Raw genomic sequence first — 22,375 nt, forward strand, 5'->3', positions numbered from 1 at the left:
AGCCGAGTAAGCATTTTGCTGGTTCTTTAACCTTTTGACATCAAAGCTCCTGCTGCAGAGGTGTTTGTGTGCTGATTATAGACAATAGATTCACATTTACATTTAACTTACAAAAGAGGTCAACATAATCAAGTAAACATCAGCCGGGGAACTGCTTAAGGACAAGTGTTACAAGATAAGGTTACAAAACTGATCATTACAAGTGAAGAGCTCAAAACAAAATGCACGCCACATACACTTCCTTAGTTACAAGAACCTATGAAAGTCATTACCAATTAAAAAGAAATGTACAAAACAAGAGAGTTTTCTAATGCCTCTTAAACACAATGAGGAAGTAGAATGGAGGTGAGCAGCCCATTCCACTGGCTAGGAGTGACACAACATGAAAAGAGATTTGATGCCTTACAGAGGTGGTATCACCAAATGCCATTCATCAGCAGGCCTGACTGGGCAAGAAGGAGCACAGGACCTCAAAAGTGCTCTCTCACTCTCTAAATAAATATATATATAGATAGATAGATAGATAGATCCTGCGGTGGGCTGGCGCCCTGCCTGGGGTTTGTTCCTGCCTTGCACCCTGTGCTGGCTGGGATTGGCTCCAGCAGACCCCCGTGATCCTGTGTTAGGATGTAGCGGGTTGGAAAATGACTGACTGACTAGATAGATAGATAGATAGATAGATAGATAGATAGATAGATAGATAGATAGATAGATAGATAGATAGATAGATAGATGCTGACCCATTAACTATTCTGTAGGCAAGCATCAAGGATTTGAACGTTAATACTGTACGTCCTGCTGCAGGGAGCCAGTGTAGTGAGCCAGGCAGCCAGTGTAGAGGCAGACAGGTATGTGTTTGTCTCAGCTGGTTGAACACCAGATGTGCTTCTGTATTTTGAACCATCTGCAGTGCTCTGGTGACATGTGCTGATACTCTTGCCAGCAAAGACTTGCCGTAGTCCAGACGTTACAAGACCAAAGCCTGGACTGGGAGTTGGGCTGCATACTCCATCAGATACGGCCTGATCTTGCGGATGTTGTTCAAAATGGCAGTTGCATCATTTTCTGTGAAGGGCAGCCGGTCATCGATATAGATGCAGTTTAATGAAATATTGTAATAAAAATAAAAGCTTATGCAGGATTATCAATTCATATACAAGCTGCAGGAGTCTACAGAACCTGCCTACAAATGTGAATGAAGGAATTCAATTTATTCTGGTTTGTTTTAGTAAATTTGCTATATGATTTACACAACCATTTCTACCCCTATTTTTAATATTTTTAATATCTACTGTGTAGTATCTCTAAGATTATGTTCAATATTACTCCTAAAACTCAGAAAGAGTAAACACTGAAATTTAAAATTCCAGGTTTTCATTATTTTTTTATATAATGTCAAATGATTTTTCTCATATTGGAAAGACTTGTTATTATTTTTTTGCAATAATGGAAAACATTTCTGTTAAAGATGCAATTGTGCAGACATGCATTTAATTTTATTTGGTAATAAAAAGTGGAATGTTCCAGAAAGCCTGCATTTCCAAAGCAATTTGTGTTGGTGGCGTCTTGAATTGTGCTGAGATTGTGCACTCTGCATACCTTTCAGCCAGTCTTCCTACCCTTTATTCCGAACATTATATTTCTGCCATCTGCACATAGGATTTGAGCGTGATTATAATTGTACATTTTATGTCCGCTCATAATGCTAAGTGTTTTATTGATTCCTTACTTATAAAGTGCAACCCTCTTCCATCTGGAGCTGAAAAAAAATCGAACAGTCAAAGCTTTTACAACATTTTTTTTTCTTCTTCTTTAGTCTGTGCTGAACTGTTATCTTAAAAGTAAAATCACCATATTCTGTAGGGGAAACAATCCAATGATGTTAATATTAATAGTAATGAATAATAAAAGTCATCGTTGCAAAGCTTTTATAAGGTTTTAATAGGATATTAGTATGTGTTTTCTAAGCTTTCTGCTGTATGTGGCCACTCATTTTAAACTTTTGCTCATTTTTCCTGTTGTGTCAGCACAATGGCACACTGGTTAGTGTTACTGGCTTACACATGCACAGTTTCCCGATGTTTGTGTGGCTTTTCTACGGCAGCTTCTCACAATTCCACTCTCTGGCTAATCTATGATGGCTTAATGTCAGTGCACCTTGTGATCATTCAGGGCTTTTTCAAGCCTGGCATCGATGCTGCCAGAATAGGCCCCATGTCCTAAAATGAAAAAGCTGGGTGAAAGAAAAGATTCATGTAAGATTGGTGGAGGTAGATGAGGTAGATATAAAGTTACCTGTTTAAATGAAAGCAAAAAATAAAAGAAGTACATTGATTAGATAGATAGATAGATAGATCTTTATTGCCATTGCCACATTTACAAAGGAACAACGAAATTGAAGGTGCAGTCGACTCAGTGTGAGGCATAAGAGTTAAAAAGACAAGAAGAGAGAAAATAATAATAAACTAATAGTAATGAAAGTACTTTACAAAATATACAAATTGCACTTGTTGACTTAAGGTCTATATTACACATTGGGAGAGAATGATATGGAGCCATGATTGCTTTTGGATGAAAGCTGTTTTTAAGGCGGTTTGTCCTGGTTTTCATTGCTCTGTATGTCTTGCCCGATGGCAAAAGCTGGAAGAGGCAATGACCGGGATGTGATGAATCCTGTGAAATGTCTATTACTTTTCTGCGGCATCGGGAGGTGCAGATTTGTCCTAGAGTGGGGAAGATACAACCAGTTGTTCCCTCCGCTGTCCTGATGACCCTGTGGAGCGCTTTCCTTCTTGAGGAAGTGCAGCTGCCATACCACACACAGTCCGTACGTGAGCACACTCTCGATGGAACAGTGATAAAAGGCAAGGAGCAGATATTTGAGGAGATGGTTCTTTCTGAGGATTCTCAGAGAATACAGTCTCTGCTGCGCCTTCTTCAGCAGCTCCTTGGTGTTGGCGCTCGAGGTCAGATCATCCTCCAGCTCAAAGCCCCGAAACCTGAACACCGGGACCCATTCCACACAGGCCCCGCCAATGATGAGTGGCTGGATGTCAGTTTTGTTTTATCTAAAGTCAACAACAAGCTCCTTCGTTTTTGTGGTGTTGAGCAGGTTATTGACTGTGCACCACTCTGACAGCCGCTCTACCTCGTCCCTGTATGCCAGCTCACCCTCCTTACCCGAGATGTGTCCAATAACCATCATGTCATCTGCGAAATTTATGATCTTATTGCTATGGTGAGTGGGGACACAGTCATATGTGTAGATGGTGTAGAGGAGCAGGCTGAGCACACAACCCTGGGCGTCCCAGTGTTGAGGCTAAGAGCAGTGGATGTGTGGAGACCCAACCTGACCCTCTGGAAGTGACCAGACAGGAAGTCCAGTATCCAACTGCAGGAGAGTGATGGAAGTCCCAGATCTGCCAGTTTGGACACCAGTCGTTGTGGGAGGATGGTGTTAAATGATAAATTGGACTGGACTGCCAATACTGATGCTCTGTTCAAGAAAGGACAGAGCCGACTATACTTCCTTAGAAGACTGGTGTCCTTCAACATCTGCAATTAGATGCTGCAAATGTTCTATCAGACGGTTGTGGCGAGCGCCCTCTTCTACGCGGTGGTGTGCTGGGGAGGCAGCATAAAGAAGAGCGACGCCTCATGCCTGGACAAACTGGTGATAAAGGCAGGCTCTATTGTAGGCACGGAGCTGGACAGTTTGACATCCATTGTAGAGCGATGGGCACTGAGCAGGCTCCTGTCAATCATGGAGAATCCACTGCATCCACTGAACAGTGTCATCTCCAGACAGAAGAGCAGCTTCATCAACAGACTTTTGTCACTGTCCTGCTCCACTGACAGACTGAGGAGATCGTTCCTCCCCCACACTATGCAACTCTCCAGTTCCACCCGGGGGGGTAAACGTTAACATTATTCAAAGTTAATGTCTGTTATACCTGCATTTTTATCACTCTAATATTGTTTTTTTTATCAGTATTTTGCTGCTGGAGTATGTGAAGTTCCCATTGGGATTAATAAAGTGTCTATCTATCTATCCATCTATACGCCGAGCTGAAGTCTACAAAGAGCAGTCTGGCGTAACTCCCCTGCTGCTCCAAGTGGGTCAGGGCAGCATGAAGGGCTGTGGCCACAGCGTCCTCCGTGGATCTCTTTGTTTTGTAAGCAAATTGAAATGGGTCCAGGTCTGCTGGCAGGCAGGTGATGATATGACTCTGCACTAGTTTCTCAAAGCACTTCATGATGACAGATGTGAGTGCCACTGGGCGGAAATCATTCAGACTGTTCGTGATGGATTTTTTCTGCATCGGAACAATGATTGAGGACTTGAGGCACAATGGGACAGTGACCTGGGACAGGGACTGGTTGAAAATCCTAGTGAAGATTCTAGCCAGTTGATCTACACAGTCTTTCAGCACCTGTCCAGCCACATCGTTGGGTCCTGCAGCCTTCCTCAGGTTCACCTTCCACATCACCCGCCTCACCTCACCTCACACTCTTCCACCATGAGTATGTTGCTGTTGTAAACAGGTGGCTGTGATGAAGCTGCTGTTGGTGTCGCCTCAAAACGGGCAAAGAAGATGTTCAGCTCCTTTGCCAGAGAAGCGTCTCCCTCAGCGGCCGAGGAGTTGCTGGATTTGTAGCTGGTGATGTGCTGGACACCCTGCCACACCTGCCTGGTGTTGTTGCTCCTCAGATGGTCCTCTATCCTCCTTCTGTACGCTGCCTTGGCCTCTCGGATGCCTCTCTTCAGGTTCGCTCTGGCTACACTGTAAAGAGCCTCATCCCCAGACCTGAAAGCAGTATTCCTAGCATTCAGCAGACTCTGGACATTCCTTGTCATCCAGGGCTTCCTTTTAGGATAAATCTTTATGTGTCTGTCCCTGGTGACGTTGTCTGTGCAGAACCTGATGTAATCCAGGACTGCTGTATTATGGTTCTCCAAGTCTTGGTGATTAAAAACCTCTCAATCGGTTCTCTGCAAACAGTCCTGCAACTGTTGGGAGGCCTCCTCGGGCCATATGGCAACAGTCTTGGTCATAGTGGGAGCTTGTTTCCTGAGGGGGGTATATGCAGGGATCAGAAGCAAGGAAGTGTGATCAGACTGGCCAAGGTGTGCTAGGGGGCCCTATTGGCCTGTCTGATTTTTATGTACAGCTTGTCCAGTGTTTTTACTCCCCTGGTTGCAAGCTTTATGTGTTGATGGAATTTGGGGAGAACTGCTTTCAGATCTGCATGATTAAAGTCCCCAGAAATGATGTGAACAGCCTCAGGATACTTGCTCTGATTAGTGGAAAGAGTGGAATTCAATTTAGATTTTAATTACAAACATCCATTAAAGTGCAGCTAAATTGGCCCTAGTGTGTGTGTGTGTGTGTGTGTGTGTGTGTGTGTTCTCCAAGCTATGGACTGGCACCCTGTCCATGATTTGTCCCTGCCTTTCACCCTATGCTATCTGGGATAGGCTTCTGGTCTGGATTAGAAAATGACATAACAGGACATTGCAGTGCATTTTCAAAAACACTTTGATAGGACCAGTTTGTACTTTCCATGTATGCTGATCTGACCCCACGCATGAAGACAATACAATGTCATTTTGATGTTAGTGCACATTAACACACTCTTCCTAAAAGCTTTCTGTACATTTCCTGGTTTTTGCGTCCTCTCAGAATCAAATGTGCATGTGCTACAAACAACACACATCACATACCATACACCACAAACACACATGTAATCTGTTGAAACCTGAAATGGTAGCATAAAAGGGCAGTGATATACCTTATATAAATTTCTCAAACCTGCCTAATCCAATTCAGGGTGATAGAAAGTTGGACTGTGAAAACTTGCACACTGGATGCAAGGCAGAAGCCAGTTTTAGAAGACCATCTCGGTGCTTCTCACACCCACACTGTTGTATTCAGGAATCACAAACATGGTGAGAGGTCTGTGTGAAACCACAACCACAGGCCAGGAACTCCACCAGCCTTCCCAAAAGAGGCTTACTTAAAGTCAGTCAGACAGTCCTAAACTGCAGTCTGCAGGCTAAAGTCAACCAATGCCTAAAAATCTGGAGCTGACATTACAAGTTTAATGAGTCCCAAACTGAAGAAAAATGCCTTACAAGGGAGAGAAACCATAACATTTCTGGCTTGTATAGATAATCCAAACTGGAATCATTATAAATGAAGAGTTTATTAGGAACAAAATGTAAAATATAGAAAAACATTCAAAAAATAAAACATGAGCCTAACAAGAAAATCTGCAACAGCTCAGTCATCCAATAGTAGTGAAAATTCTTCTTAATAAGCTCAGTCATCCACTGCTTGGTCTCTCTTTCTAAGTCCAATATACAGTGGACCCTTGACTTATGAACTCAATTCATTCGCGAGGGCTGGTTGTAACTCAAGTTGGTTGTAAGTCAAGACTATTTTTCCCATAAGAAATAATGGAAATACCCATAATGCGCTCCGAACCTCCCACAGCAACACTTACTTAACCTTTTCATAATAAAAAAGGGTTGTATAATGTGCGTAATTTAACAAAACACCAATAATTTTTCTAATGTACTAACCAAAAAGTAGAGCCCCTGAAATAAAGGGATTGTGTTAAAAAATGCTTTAGTTCCCTCACATTTTTATGCAATCTTTTTATTCAACCCACTGAATTAAAGCTGAAAGTCTGCACTTCAACTACATCTGAGTTGTTTCATGTAAAATTCATTGTGGTAATGTACAGAACCAAAATTAGAAAAAAGTTGTCTGTGTCCAAATATTTATGGCCCTAACTGTAACACACACTGCCACACTCACATGAAACCAACTTAGAATTGCCATTTAACTGAACACACAACTCTTTTGAATGTGTTGAGACAACAGGAATACCTGAAGAAAAACCCGTACAGAAGAATATGTAAAATTCACACAGACAAAGAATAGACATGGGATTCAAACCCAGGATGCTGGAACCCACAGGCAGTAGCACTGCACCACCAGTCTGATTGTCACAAACATGAAGAAATGGGTGAAAAACCTCAAAACGACCCCAAAATCAGACAAGGAACTTCACTGGCTTGCCTAAAGTTAGGCCTCACCCCAGGCAACCTGATCTGTAACTCTATAGGCAAGCTTCAGACTGCACAGGTCCATAATGGGGATCAGGATTTAAAAGTTCAAATTTATAAATGCAGGAATTTATTTGAATTCAATAAAAAAAAGAACAAAAACAGCAAAAAGGCAAAAATGAGGTAAAAGCCAACCAGTCCAAAACTGTAATCTACAACTCATAATCCAAAAACAGAAACCAAATATTTAGGAAAACAGATAGATAGATAGATAGATAGATAGATAGATAGATAGATAGATAGATAGATAGATAGATAGATAGATAGAAATTTGTCCATTTACAGATGCTTTTTAAATAAATAAACACACATTTTATATATATATATATATATATATATATATATATATATATATATATATATATATATATATATATATTTATATATATATATATATATATATACACACACACACAATGGTCTGAACACACACCAGAATGACTAAAAAGGAACAGAAATTTAAAAAGACATCTGACTTGCCAGTCCCAGTGAGGCAGTATGCAGATTTATTGCTGTCGGTATAGAAGAGCCCCTGTAGTGTTTCTTGACACACTTCTCCTGAATGATTTGTTGGCTGCAAGTCCTCAGTATTAGTGTGTCAGAGAGAGGATGTGAAGCATTGTTCATAATGGCACTCTTTTTTGTTTAAATTCTCTCCTTCTCTATGACCTCCAGGGTTTCCAGTGTGCGTCTCATAACTAAGCAGCCCTTTTAATTAGCTTGTGGATTTGGTGGGCCTCTCCAGAAGTGATGTTACCAGACCAGAACCACACAGCGTAAAAAAAAATGCATGTAATATACTTTTGCTGATAATACAGAAAAAGCACCCTTCGACAATCAATGAACCACTGAAGTATTTCTCCTCAGCCTAATATGTAAAGGTTGATGGCAGTCCCTGAGCAGTGACATCAGGGTGGCCCCGCCTCCTGGGGTTTCACCCACAATACACATGGAATGAATGCAAAGAACATAAAAACATAATACTTACAACTTAAATAACAAAACATTATTAAAGAAAAACCTTATTTCACATAAATATAAGCCTAGAACAGAATTAGCAAAAGATGGAAACGTATGAAACACAAATACCAAACAAACATGAAATAAAATTAAGCCAGGGCAATAACCCTAAAATATAGCATTCCCTAATTCAGCATTTTCTGCTTTATACTTCCTTTTAATTTTAATTGATTTCTCAGACAGTTTTGGTCCAGTGCCCTAACAGACCACTGTGACTTTTATTGGTGTTCCTTTCAATGATCCAAATCTTTAGATTGGTTTTATGTCACTAAGACTTGAAATCACCACTACGTGTGAGGCAACATGTTATTGTGTTAATGATTTCTCTTTTAAGTCTAACTGCTGCCCCTTAAAATAATGAATGAATTTCTTAAGTCTTGTCTGAATCACACATTAAAGTAGTCATTTATTCCCTATGTAGACAACAGCACTAAATCATAAATCATTTTTGAAATGCTCATAATAAAATTTTTCCCCACAAACGGTATTCACATTAGCATGTTGAAGATTCTTGTGGATTACCACCCTCTGCGCTCCAAGACCAAGTCACCACTGATCAAGCTGTGTGAAGCAGGCAGAGTGATACACCTCATTGACCAGGATTAATCAGTGAAAGGACGCAGGTCATGCATAGAAAAAAAACTTTATTTTAAGTTCTTTCTTTTACATATATTGATTAGATAATGGAGTCTGACAAATAATTAATAATAACAATAATCATAAATAACAAGCATGTGCATGTGCTTACTTGATGAATCATCCATTTTTATCAGCTTAGTGCTTGTAGTGGTTATTTAAAATTCATGTACTGATTTTACGTGAAAGCAAAGAAGAAATGTGTGTTTTGTTGCACTAAATGAATCATTCTTGATTTTTTTAGCATTATGTATTTCCCATGTCCATGTGACCCTCAGCGAGACAAAATTATAGTCTGAGCCTTGCTTGCCTGCCCTGCACAGTTTCTGGGCCACAATTACTACACCTACACAAAATGGACTTTTCTAATTCCATATTACGAGCCGTTTCAAACTACTATAGGCTTCTCTGCCAGAATGGAGGAATTGTGATGCTGCATGCAGCAAAAAGCAATATATTATTTATTATAAAAGATTTTACTTTAGAACACTTTTATGGAGTTTGGCCTGCTGATCACAAAAATTTTTACATTTTCCTATCACATACCATTTTATTGCAATTGCCTATTTTTGTGATTTCCTCTTGTATTCTAAGTATACACGTACAGTACAACAACAAGGTGTGGAACGTCTTTGGTGATGTAAAAGTAGTGGCACTGCTAGTAGAAATGCAGCTCAGATATACCAAGTCCTGTTACTTCACTCGCACTAAAGATTCTCATTACACTAAAAGGACTTTCCACTCCGTAAGCATTTGTTGCAGACCAAAAAGCGAGAAGCAAAACCACTTGTCAACCTAACAAAGATATTATTGCCTCTTCTTTATTTAAAATTTCAGTGAACAAGGAAGGAGAAGGATTTTGATATTGGAGACAGATATTTCCACAGATAACTGATGCCAGGATTAAGTCAGGCGTTTTTGTTGATCTACAAATGAGACATCAGTGAGAAGTGGTTTGAAGATCTGATAGTGGCCCTGGAGGAAATCACATGGAAGCAATTCAAGGTTGTTGTTGAGAATTTCCTTGGCAACTACAGACCACTAGACTAAGTCTTAAACATCAATTAACGCTTTATACAAATCTTGCAATCTCAACATGCATAAACTTGAAAAATAATCTATTAACACTGACATGATGTAAAATCTTAACAAAGTGAAAAAGCTGCAAGCCCAGACAAGTAACTGCCATTATTTTATTTAAAAAATCCCACAAATTATGGCAGTCCTTGATTGAAGCTAGAGAGAAAAAAATCATTTGCGAAAATGATGCATCTCATATCTATTTTAGTCTTTCCTAAGGAAGAAAAATGTGATTAATCAGGACTACTTTCCCTTTCTACATACCAGTGTTAACAACAACCACCTCATTTATCTTTATAAGACATTTTTATACAAAACATGTAGCCCAAAACTGCTTTACAGGATGTTAAAGAAATAAAATTGCAAGTAGAAAGAAAAATAATGAAAATAAATATTCATATGAATTAATAAATAAAATACCACAAATAATAAATAAGAATAAATCAATATGCACTTATGTAATTCAGATGAACAAGTAACAGATACAACAGAGTCCTTAACCTCCTTGGTGTTACCTCAGAATTCTATGCAATTACGGTTAAGCCCGAGTCAGACTCAGGGTGATGGTAATGATCTGCTTTTACAGTGTTTGACAGTATTCTGCTGCCATCAAGTGAATGAAATTACGTCAAGCTGCAAAAAATCATGAATATTTCTTTGTGTTCTGCCACTTTATGATAACGCTATGGTAACTCATCAATATTCATGAGTGGGGCGGAACCTTCAACCAAAACAACAATGCCTAATGCAAAGTCATAAAGCAAGTTTTAGAACACCCAGAAACTGAGCTATTGCTCGAGTCGAACTATAGTGATGGCAATGTAAATTTGTCACCAGGGGCCTCATGGTGTGTACGACCATTTCCTTGCACACTTTGAGATGTATAAAAACTAAACTCGGAAAAAAGCCACGCACATTTTCACAGTAGTCCCCTACCTTGCATAGCCATTTTTCTACTCGGTTTTGCAAATTGGCGGCACCCAGCGTCAAAGCAAGTGCTACTGTTTCTGTGTCATTTACTTTTCTTTTTCATATTCCCAATGAAGCGGGATTTATCAAATACACCAAAATTAATTGCACCACATTTACAAATTTTATTCACTATGATTGTAATCATTCTGTAACAATATTGTGATGCATGCAACGGCCAAACTATTCCAACTACAATGGCTGCTTTAGCGTTGTTAGAAGACATTGCAAATGAAAGAATTAGAATAGAGTGCGTATTTGAAGATGATGAAGATGATGACTGACTTGTAAGTCAATTTTAATTTCCAAGAGCTATCCTCCGTGTGCTGAACTGGCACCACCTTTACAAAGGCAGACTTTGAGGAATTGTGCTCTACCTGCTCCTTTGCAAGTTCTGTCCATTTCTGGACTTTTAACTACAGGAGCTTTTCAACTTGCTGACTGATCGGGTACTTCTCAGTCATCACTGAGTCATGCCAAGCCAGCTGTATAGGATGATATTACTTGCTTGTCATCCAGATATATACGATTTCCTTACATTGTGCTTGAACTGCAAAACATCAAAGTGCAATTCGCAGCAACATCCGGTTTTCCGGTCAACTGCATGTACATTGCTATTGCAATGACGCTGTACATGTTACATCAGCCAGAGATGAATCACCAAAAGAATGAGCGGGCATTACATCATCTATAGCTGGAGAGCCTACAAAAATGGCAGCTCCGTACAGTTTGTAGGTGCTTTTTCCAAATACTGTGGCAAAAAGCAAGCAATTCTTTTAAAAATAGCGAGCCACCTGAAAAAGCCATATAAAGAAAAGAGATCAATCCGTTGTGTCGCTCGGCGCTGATGCTACACTATAAAGGTGCCTTCAGAGAATGATTTGCTTATGTAAATAGAATGCATTTCCACCCTATTAATGTTCTGCTCTATAGTCCATAGAAAGTGTGTTGCATTGTGCAGCCATGTGGCGTCCTGCTCGCCTGTACCTGAAGAGATGCGCTATGATGAACCTGACCCTGACCCACTAAATGGTCAGCCAAATCGGACAGAAAGAAATTTAAAATATGCTATTTTTTTCCTGAGTAATTTTTTTTTTTTACTTTTTTTCTTACAGGTCAAATGGAATATCTATAAAGCAAATCACTATAAACAGAAAAAGCAAGGAAAAGAATAAAAATATTCCACAACTCCTAGAAGAAACAGGAAGACCGTGCTATACCTGGACTACCGTTTGCATCCACTTGCAGGCATTCCAAGTTTGACCGAGTTCCTAGACTGCTGCCCGATACTGAAAGCTCTCAATAGATCACAGTGTTTAAACTGCGCTTCACTTTTTGTATTTGTTGTTAAGGTATACTGTCCATGATATCTAATAGCATGAGAACTTACGTTGGGAATTTCTGGGAGAACAAAGGGAGCTGAACTGTTATTCTCTGTAAAATTACCACTAAGACAAGAAAACCTGCCCTGGCCTGATTGGTATTTATTTATGTATTTATTTCTGTATTAATGAATTGTAACCTGAGCCACTAATGTACAGGTCAGGAGGGGTTCACGTCTACACCCTTGAAAACAAAGACGGCCCAGGAATTTACTAAACGTCAGACCAGGCCGCATACTGTATATCATGTTTACGTTCTGCATTTTTCTCATATTTTGTCACATTTGTAGTATCATGTTAGCCTCTCTTATATTTTGTGTACTGTGATAGTTCAATGAAACTCCATTGCTAAAGCCTTCTTTTATAGCAAAAAAACAAAACTGTACAATGTTATTTTTTACTTGTCATTCAACTGTGAATTAAAGAGGAAAGTCACACAATTTAATACACGTGTAAATATACTGTAAAAGACATATAGCTGTGCTATTTTGTGTGTTTCTTAGAAAGAATGTGGTGCTTTTTGTGAGAGGAATTGTACTTTGATCTGAAAAAAAAATCATTTGTATGTCTGAGAACAAAGGGAGCCTTCTTCTTTGCAAGGTGGATGCTTGTATAGCACCTCAGGTCACACCAATAAAGACATTTCTTCACAAAACATGCTTAGGATGAAAGCTTTTTGTGAAGCCGAGCAATTAGATTTGATAATTGCCGTACGGTACAGCACAAGGGCGGCATTTTATTTAATTCAGAAGAAAAAGCAATGGGCTTATTTTATTATTTCATATTTGTACACTTACAGATGCTGTGAACTACATGGTATGTTGTGGGTTCTCTTGTTTCCCCAGAACTACGAAGAGATGCATACAATTTATGAACAGATAACCTGGGCAAAGTCCACATTAACTCTGTACAAAGCGGAAAATGTATGAGAAAAGAAGTTGGGATCTCGGCCGGTGGAGGATAATGCTGTGTGACAGCACACCACAATGCAGTTCCAACAGGATAAATTAGCATACTTCAATGTTTGATGAATGGCTCAATGTGGTGAAGCAAATCATCAAACTTAAATGCTGATATATGAAAGCATTCGTGGTGTTTTTCTTCATGCATTTCTCACATAGGCAATACAAGCGTAACATATTCCCCATTGTAATGACACAATACATTTAAAGACCTCCCATGCCATTTTCTGTGTCGCTGTTGGTGTCTTTTTTTCGCACCTTTGCAACAGCATCAGAATGCAAAGAATTTTTATCTTTAACAACAAAGCAAAACCGGATGTTGTTTTTTCCACTGTAATGATGTCTTACACTGCCACCTGTTGGAATCCTCCAGATTTACATAATGTATGTGCGAAAGTATAGACAGTGCATTGTCTCAGTAGCAGCAGCGTCCCCTAGTGTACACGTCATGTAGCATTAAGTATCTCCCGGCCATTAGTCGTTCTAAATACATTTAGCGGAAATACTGCAGGTGTTAGCGTTAGCCGATTTAACATGCTCCTTCTGTGTTAAAAGACAACAGCATTAGAGGAATGTTTTGAGACAAAACACAAACAAATAACAGAAAACCAGATGATTCTATTACTTGGCATAAAACATGTGCCTCTCTTTTTGACATCATTTAAATTATGAAGGACAGCAATGGGTGTTTGTGATGCGACAGGCTGTGAAAGGAAACAAGCTGACCACATTAGACAGGAGGGTATAATTGCAAGATCATCTTAGGGTTACAAAATGAAATGAAAACTGTTGCCATCTAAGACGATGAGTGACAATACCTATCATGATATGTTCAGATCTGAACAGCACCCAAACGCCCTGGGGAGGACGAGCAAGTGGGTGGCCAGGCAAACTTCTTTTAGCAGAGAAAATCATCATGATACCATGGTGTAAACTTGAAAGTGCAATTTAAAAGTTTCTTTCAGGGGAAGAATGTTGCGTTAGACTGATGTCATCTCGGTGATCGGGACACGGCATGGCCAGCTGAAAGGACATCCCAGGGGAGAACTATACATCACTGGGAGGATTATATTTAACGGATGGCCTGGGAACACCTTGGGATTCCACAGCATGAGTTGGCCAGTGTGGCTGGGGAAAGGGACATATGGGCATAAGTCCTAAGACTGGTCCAAGATAAGCGGTGAAAAATGAATGAATGAATGGAGAACGGTGGCACACAAATGGAAACAAAATATCAGGCTACGGAAGTGAAAGCGAACAGTTAATAACTGACCTGTGTCACGAAAGTAAACTCTACATACAAGTCATGGATGAGAAGTCCTCACCAGCTGTGAAACACACTACAAGGACACAAAATGTATTGTCAAATCCTCCAAACAGATTTCAAGAAGGTTTAAGTGAGCAGCAGAACCAGCTGGAAGAAGGCATGGACAACAGTTACACTTTCGGTTCAACAGCTGCATCCAGACATAGCCAAAAATATTTATACCTTTTGCATTTTATTCAAATTATGCACCATTCTTCCTGAAAAGTATTGACATTAAAAGATTTTCTGTTATCCATACGTGCATTTCTTTGGCTTTCAGTAGAAAAAAAACAAAAAATCCATGACACTAACTAAATTCTTGCTCAATTCTACAAAGGCATTCCAAAATGGCCACCACAAAACTATCGGAATTATTTTGAACTTATAAGAAATAATTGTCTTGTGGTGATCGTTGATGTGTTTTAATGATTATTATCTCAGGTGTGATCCATCTAGTAATCACGCACTTAGCCAGTTTAAATGGAGAAAAGAACTCACTCAACTGTGTCACACTAAACATTGAAAAGAAGTGCAAGTCGGTGACTGAAGAGATGAGACAGACAGTAACAACCAAACATAGTCAGCATAAGGGTGACAAGACCATCTCCAAAGTGCTCAAGTATGTATGTCTGCAACCAGGAGACGAATGTCGATTAGGAGGGGCAATTTTTGAGTGGGAGGGGACATACTTTTGACGGGTGAGATAGAGTTTTCAAAATAAAAGTTTGTCACACATGAAGTTGTTAAAATAAAAAGATTGTGATGAATACTCTGAAGTTTTCAAAGCAAATGCTATATCCATCTTTCTATCCATTATCCAACCCACTATATCCTAGCTACAGGGTCATGGGGGTCTGCTGGAGCCAATCCCAGCCAACACAGGGTGCAAGGCAGGAAACAACCCCTGGGCAGGGTGCCAACCCACTACAGGGCACACACACACACTAGGGTCAATTTAGAATCGCCAATCCACCTAACCTGCATGTCATTGGACTGTGGGAGGAAACTGGACGAAACCCACACAGACACTGGGAAAACATGCAAACTCCACGCAGGGAGGACCCAGGAAGCGAACCCGGGTCCCCTAACTGCGAGGCAGCAGCGCTACCACTGCACTAATTTGACGCCCCATATGCTATATATAATAGGGAAAATATACAATTTAAAAACATCATTTAAACAGAATTGACAGGATACACTGCAAGAAACGTTAGGCCATGTTCTCAAAACAGAGACCTAGACCAAGAACAGCTAGCCTAAGATCCCCACCAAGATCTTTAATTCCACCACCCCAACTGATTTTTTTAAAAGGCCAGTTTGGATATTTCCAATTAAATTGGATAATAAAGTTAAGCCTACCAGAAGTTATTGCAAACCATGTCCTGTGAAAGAAGATTTACATAAATCCTTTCTTTCTGGTTTATGAACTGCAAGGTCCTACAATGGATAGTGCACACAGCAGACAAGATCACTGGGACCACTCTACCCTCCATTGAAGAAGTTTTAATCAAGCGTTGTACTCACAAAGCCTATGGCCTCCCATCCTTCCAACAGTATCTTTGTCCTACTTCCATCTGGCAGAAGGTATTGTAGCATTCAAGCCACTTCTGCCAGGTTCTGCAACAGCTTCTACTCCTTGGCTGTCTGGAATCTGAACTCTGTGCTGTCCACCTCAGATCCACAGATCTGCTTCTAGTAGTTGATCAGAATGATACACCACACTCATATATCTGTTACTATTGTGTCTTATTGTCAGTTGTTGTTATCATGAATCTACTGTACAATTATTTATCTCAAGATTATTCAATCTATTCCTTATTTATTTAATTATTGAATTAGTACAGTATAGCGTGGTACAGCTTTCTTTTGGCGCTTTTCCACTGCATGGTACGGCACGACACGGTTCAGTTCAGCTCACTTTTGGGGGATTTTCCACTGGGAACAGTACCTGGTACCTGGTCCTTTTTTTGGTACCACCTCAGCCAAGGTTCCAAGCGCGCCAAACCGTTACCAAAACGTGACGTGTAAACTCTGCTGGTCACTGATTGGCCGGAGAAAATCGTCATTACTGCGTCACTGGCTATTCTTTTCTTTAAAGGTACACACGCGGAAGTTTGTGTCCCGTCTCTCCATCGCTGGACGCAGTTTGTTGCATAAGTGGATGAATGTTTCTTCAGACATTCGAAAGTTCTCCAGCCACTGAGTGTTTGTAAAACCGGGAACAATCACATCCCACCACTCTGAAGCACGGTTAAATGTCCAAACAGATGGTCTGTTGCGGCGACTTTTTTGCAAAATGTGGAAGATCTGTAATATACAGAATCAGCATTTTAATGTTACACTGACAGTTAAGTTCATTTTATGCTTTGCAACAGTGATAAAAGTTAGCTAGTGATGTGCTTTTTTTAGATGCTTACCCTTGCGCGTTGTCGAGCTAAAGTGTTGTCGTTGTCTGCGTGTTGTTGTAAAAGTTCCACGGTGTCACAGCAGTAGAAGCGGCACAACTATAACGACACGTGAATAATCCCGCCCACTCTAAAGCAGTACTAAACTGCAGTCGAAACGCAAACCGAGCCGAACCAAGGTGAGCTGTACTGAACCGTGCTGTGCCGTACAGTGGAAAAGCGCCAATATAGCACAGCTCCTTACTTGTCCTGCACTTATGCTGTTTTTTATCTTATACTGTATGTGTTCTATTTGATTGTGTATGTGTTATATCAAGGTACTGGGGAACGTCACTTCATGGTATCGTATGCTGTATGCCGTGTATGGATGGTATGACAATAAAGTCACTCCTACTTGACACTGTAGTCCCTCACACTTGACATTTGGCTCCTGGTTGCAGCGATATCTTTCTCAAAGAGCTTGATGTTCCTGTAACCCCTATTGACAACATTATCAACATGTTTAAGGCCCATTCAACTGCAGCTGACATCCCTGGACATGGCTGCAAGTGGAAGATGGAGCCAACAGACAGAAATACAGTTTTAATTGTAGAGAAAGAACAAAGAAACCTTAAAAAACAGGTCCAAGCTGTCCTTCAAGCTCAAGGTATGACAGTTTCAAGTCACAAGTCTCCATGGCAGAAGATCAAGAAAGATCTCACTTCTAAAATAAAAACACAAATGAGCACGTTGACCAGCTCCAGTCATTCTGAGGGACTGTCCTTAGGACAGAGAAAACAAAATGAGAGTTTCTTGGTAAATTACATCAACTCTGTGTTGTGATTTTTGAGGATGATGCTGTGCAGGGCACAGTAAAGACAGGACATTTTGGAGTGAAACGTACAGCTTAGTATCAGAAAGCTGAGTCTCAGTTGCAGGTCATTGGTCCACTAGCTAGATGACCACCAAAAACATACCTCAAAAAATGGCGTCATTATTTAAAATACATTGGGTCGGTCATAAATCAAAAGCAATGATTCTGTTCTATGAAATGTGAAAAAGAATTAGGCACATCAAATATTTTGTCAGTTTCAGCTTAGTTCTGTTAGTTTTCTCTTTCAGTGAAAGGTTCCAGTATTTTCAGCCACATCTGTAGACTACGTAGTATTGAATAAAATCCCAAGTGAGCAATCACAACAGCACAAATTTCGCAGAAAACAGAAAGAAAAAAATTTGCTTTCATAGGTGGTCTTATGGGTGGCATGGTGGGGCATTGGTAGTGCCACCCCCTAATAGAAAAGAGATTGGGCATGTGGGCCAGCAAGGCCATCCTGTTAAAACAGCAGATATAACAGGAATGGAGAGAAATGCAGCTCGTGAGAAAATGGCTGAACTACAGCTTGTACCACAGATGGTCAACTCAGTACTTCATCTCAGGTGTAAGATGACACCTTCACAGAGGCGCCTCAGCCATGAAGGTGCCTATAAAGACACCCACCTTAGGCTTTGAACTGAAAACTGAACTGTGATGGACAAAATGACACTCCAATGAGCAGGTACTGATCCTGTAACGGAAGTGACTGTGATCCAATCACCAGAGGTTACATCTTCATCCAAAACGAGCAGCACTCATCTCTCCTCTGCTATAAAATCTCTTTCTGAAACCAAAAAGCTGACGAGCTGCTCTCTTTTGGGGAGCTGACAATCCTCTGAAAGCTGAGGTCCACTCTGCCAAGCCAAGCTCTGTGCCAGTGACTGAGAAGGAGCCATTACTTCAAGAAGCCGCTGAACTCTTGGGTCAGGAAGAGTAACGCAACGAGACGTGTGCGCCTGTGGACGCTACTGCTATGCAAGCGTTGTACTGTTTATACTTGGGCACATACTTTATAAAAATCTGGAAGATTCCACGATTCGTCACAGTGACAACAGGTTCGGTTTCGCTGTGAATTGCCTGAAACCCATCAAATTTTGAGGACACCTTACCACAGTATCTCTGAGATGGATAGATGTTTAATAATTAAATCCATCGATCCAGGGATGTGCCAATTCCAGCTAGCATTGGGCACGAGGCAGAAACAATCCCTGGATGGAGCATCAGCTCATCACAAGGTTAATACAAGCACACACATACACTAGCGTCATTTTAACATCGCCAAATCCCCAAACCTGCATATCTTTGGAAGGAAAACAGAGCACACTGTGGAAAGTCACCAGGAAAGCTCCAGGCAGGGAACACCAGGGACGTGACAGCAGCGCTACCGCTCTGGCACCGTGTCACCCCTACATTTGTAATTATTAACAGTATTTATTATTTAAATGAAGTTAATGATTTATTTGTAAAATGTAACATACATACTTTAATGCATTTCATCATGAAAGTGATATCAAGTATAACTAAGTATTCTAAATTTGCAGAGAGCTGGAATATCATACATTTAATGTGTTCTGTGCAGCAATCTATTGCTGCTTGCTGCCGCTGTCAGGTCAGGAGGAAGCCCCAGAAGCATGTAGTGATTAATAACTGGGTCGGTTTTATGATGACGTTTACAACGGCCTACTTCAATGATCAAATAAACTACGAGATGAAAGTGGAATTTCGAGATTTAAGCTGAAATTTCCACTTTAACTACAAAATACACCTTTTCACTGTGTCCCTAACTTTTTTTTTCTCTGTGCCTCAAATACACTGACATACATTCTGAAAAAAAAGAAAAAAGTAAAACTAAAATGACGGGACAGAATATGGTATGTGAGACCTTTAAAATGTATTGTGTCATTACAACAGGGAATATGCGATGCTTGAATATAAAAGCACCACATACGAATTGTATGCCAGCATTTTGCTTCACCACATCGAACTATTCATCAAACATTGAAGCACGAACATCGATCCTGTACAGCTTTCTGTCACTTACAGATAGTAAACAGAGATTCCGACGTCACGTTCCGTCTTTATGACACTGTGACCCCTGACTTTTCGCTGGTACTGCAACTCGCACACATGTCGCGTTAATTTCCAAGGACGTGCCCAGAGGACGCATGGCAGCCATGATGCATGTGCATATGCGTTTTGAGTGTGAAGTATAAACCAGCCCTAAGAGCAAACTGAGGAAGGCAGCATCACATCAAGGACAAAGAGAAAGAGTGAACTCTGATGCAAGATGGTGCTCCAGTTGAGCCCGGACCAACAACAGCAACAACTTCAAATGACATCGGACATCATCCTTGAGGACCTGATATCATGAAACTGTTTACCTGTGCCAAGATAAATGAGAACTCTAAATTGCCAGTGAACAGCCAGCCTCTTCTGTGTTACATATTTGTCTGTCTGCGTCCTGTCTTATATGTCAACATGTATATGCAGTTATCATATTTCTATAATATGCGTGCTTATCAATAAACTGTATTATTCTTTCTCTTTAAATGAGTGGGCTTCACTTACCCTCATTTAAGTCTAATAGCTAGAGACTTTCTCTTACAAGGAAATGTAAGCAAAATAAACACCTTACTAAATTATTTAATTACCGGCACTGCCGAGGGCACAACTGATAATTAATTAAACAAATGAAAAATTATCTCCTCTTCCTACAGGGTTTGTGTCCTGCGTGCTCGCTGCTTGGGGTTTCCAAGTTCTCCCTGCATCTCCATGGGTTTCCTCCCACTGCCCAAAAACAGGCCAGTGAGGTGGATGCTAAATTGGCCCTGGTGCGTGTTTGTATGCTCACCCTGCGATGGACTGGCACCCTTGTCCAAGGATTGTTCATGTCTTGTGTCCAATGTTTGCATGTAATGGCTCGTTTTTCTGTGACTGTCTCGGGTAAACAGGTGTGGAAGATGCATGGACAGATATTGTGGATATTAATAGTAATAAAAATGATTTTGCAGTTCATAAATATGAAATCAGATGACCTGTCCAAGGCTGTATCCTACTTTACACACTGAGCTGTCATGATAGGCCCCAATCCTCCCCTGACCCTGAACTGGAGTAAGGGACTTTGAGAATGTTATAAATGGATGGAATGATGTTATGTTATGAACTGTCAGGTGAAAAAAAAAAAAATCCCTCAACTGTAACTGAGACAATACTGCCATCTATTGGGAAGAAAAGGCAAGTGACAAGTACAGATGTGAATTTTCAACCATTACCACCTTAATGGTAAGCAAATGACAAGCAGTTTGGAAATTCAACCTAAATGTGTCCCAAATGTTAATGTGATTGTTTAATTTGTTCTACTGGACAACAAAACTAGAAGTGTGGACGACTGGTGCTTTATCTTGCACATTAGTTTTTTTTGCCATGCAAATTTTTTCTGAATTGTAAAAACAATATCAGTAAGGTGTCTAAACTGTCACATGCTTAAAACACTGGCCTGGTGAATTAAGTGTACTCCATGCTTTACATTGTGCCCATTTTCTGGATGGTGATTAAAACAAAATAAAAAAAAAAAATTGCTAAGACAATTTGTGCTATGTATAGAAGATATAAGGGTCACAGCGAATAAAAAAAGGGTCTATCTCTTGATTCATTTCAAAATGTTGATTTTACATCCCAACATTTCCACTTTATTTTGCACCATAGTTCCCCCCACATTTAAATAACAATGTAAATTAGTTAAATGAAGTTCATTTATCTGTAAAATGTAATATAGAAGCTTTAATGTAAGTATAAATCTTAGTATTCTAAATGTTCAGAAAGCTTTATATATCATGAATTTAATGTATTCTGTGTGGCAATCGCTGCACATCTCGGTGTAAGAGGAAGTCTGCGTTTAAGAAGCATGTAGCAATTAATGTTTTGGTCGGGGAGCATGTAGATTTCAAAGTCTTTAACGTGCTAATTTAGTTACGAGGGGGTTTGAGAAACTCTAGTAAAGCAGACATTGATTTTAAGGTGGATTTTTCAACATTCTACTTTAATGACAAAATAAACAATGAGATTAAAGTGGAAATTTTTAGATTAATGTTGAAATTTTAAATTTATTCATAAGATAGTACACAGTAAAGAAAAAAGTTCTATTTATTTTTCTCTGTGGCCCCAATACTCTTCTGTAGTTATAGTTTTAAGACAGACAAAAAAGAAATGTTTTAATAAGTTTGAACTGCTAATTGAGAAAAACCAGTAACTAATGCAAGGTGCCTCCCTAGCTAGGGTCAACATTTCAAAAGTTAAGACATCTTTGTACACCAAAACAGCTCTGTTTTAATATTTTTTTGTGTTCCTAGAGCAAATGAGCAAAATACATTAGCTTATTTAGTTCATTTTACTAATTACGTGTGGAGAAATGATACCCTACCATGACTGTTTTTGAAAGTTCAGAAAATTGCCTGTTGAACTCCCAGAAAGGCAAGTTAAACACCAAGCATCATGTTTATTACACGCAGTAGGCATTCTGAAAGCAGCTGAAATTCTTCACAAAACATTTGCAGGTTGGAACATTAACCTTACATTAGTATGTCATCTTGCCATCATTCAGACAATGCACACATACAAATCAGCAGCC

General features: G+C 39.9%; 1 protein-coding gene across 1 annotated transcript in view; it reads left to right on the forward strand.

The window, feature by feature from the left end:
- LOC120530251 (sodium/potassium-transporting ATPase subunit beta-1-interacting protein 3) overlaps positions 1–12,568 on the forward strand; it is a 609,068-nt gene extending 596,500 nt beyond the window's left edge. The window contains exon 6 of the mRNA XM_039754574.1: positions 11,956–12,568. The gene's annotated coding sequence lies outside the window, so the exon portion shown is untranslated. The remainder of the gene's footprint in view (positions 1–11,955) is intronic.
- The last annotated feature ends 9,807 nt before the right edge of the window (positions 12,569–22,375 follow it).

This window comes from Polypterus senegalus, chromosome 5 (genome assembly GCF_016835505.1).
Source record: "Polypterus senegalus isolate Bchr_013 chromosome 5, ASM1683550v1, whole genome shotgun sequence".
Lineage (NCBI taxonomy): Eukaryota > Metazoa > Chordata > Cladistia > Polypteriformes > Polypteridae > Polypterus > Polypterus senegalus.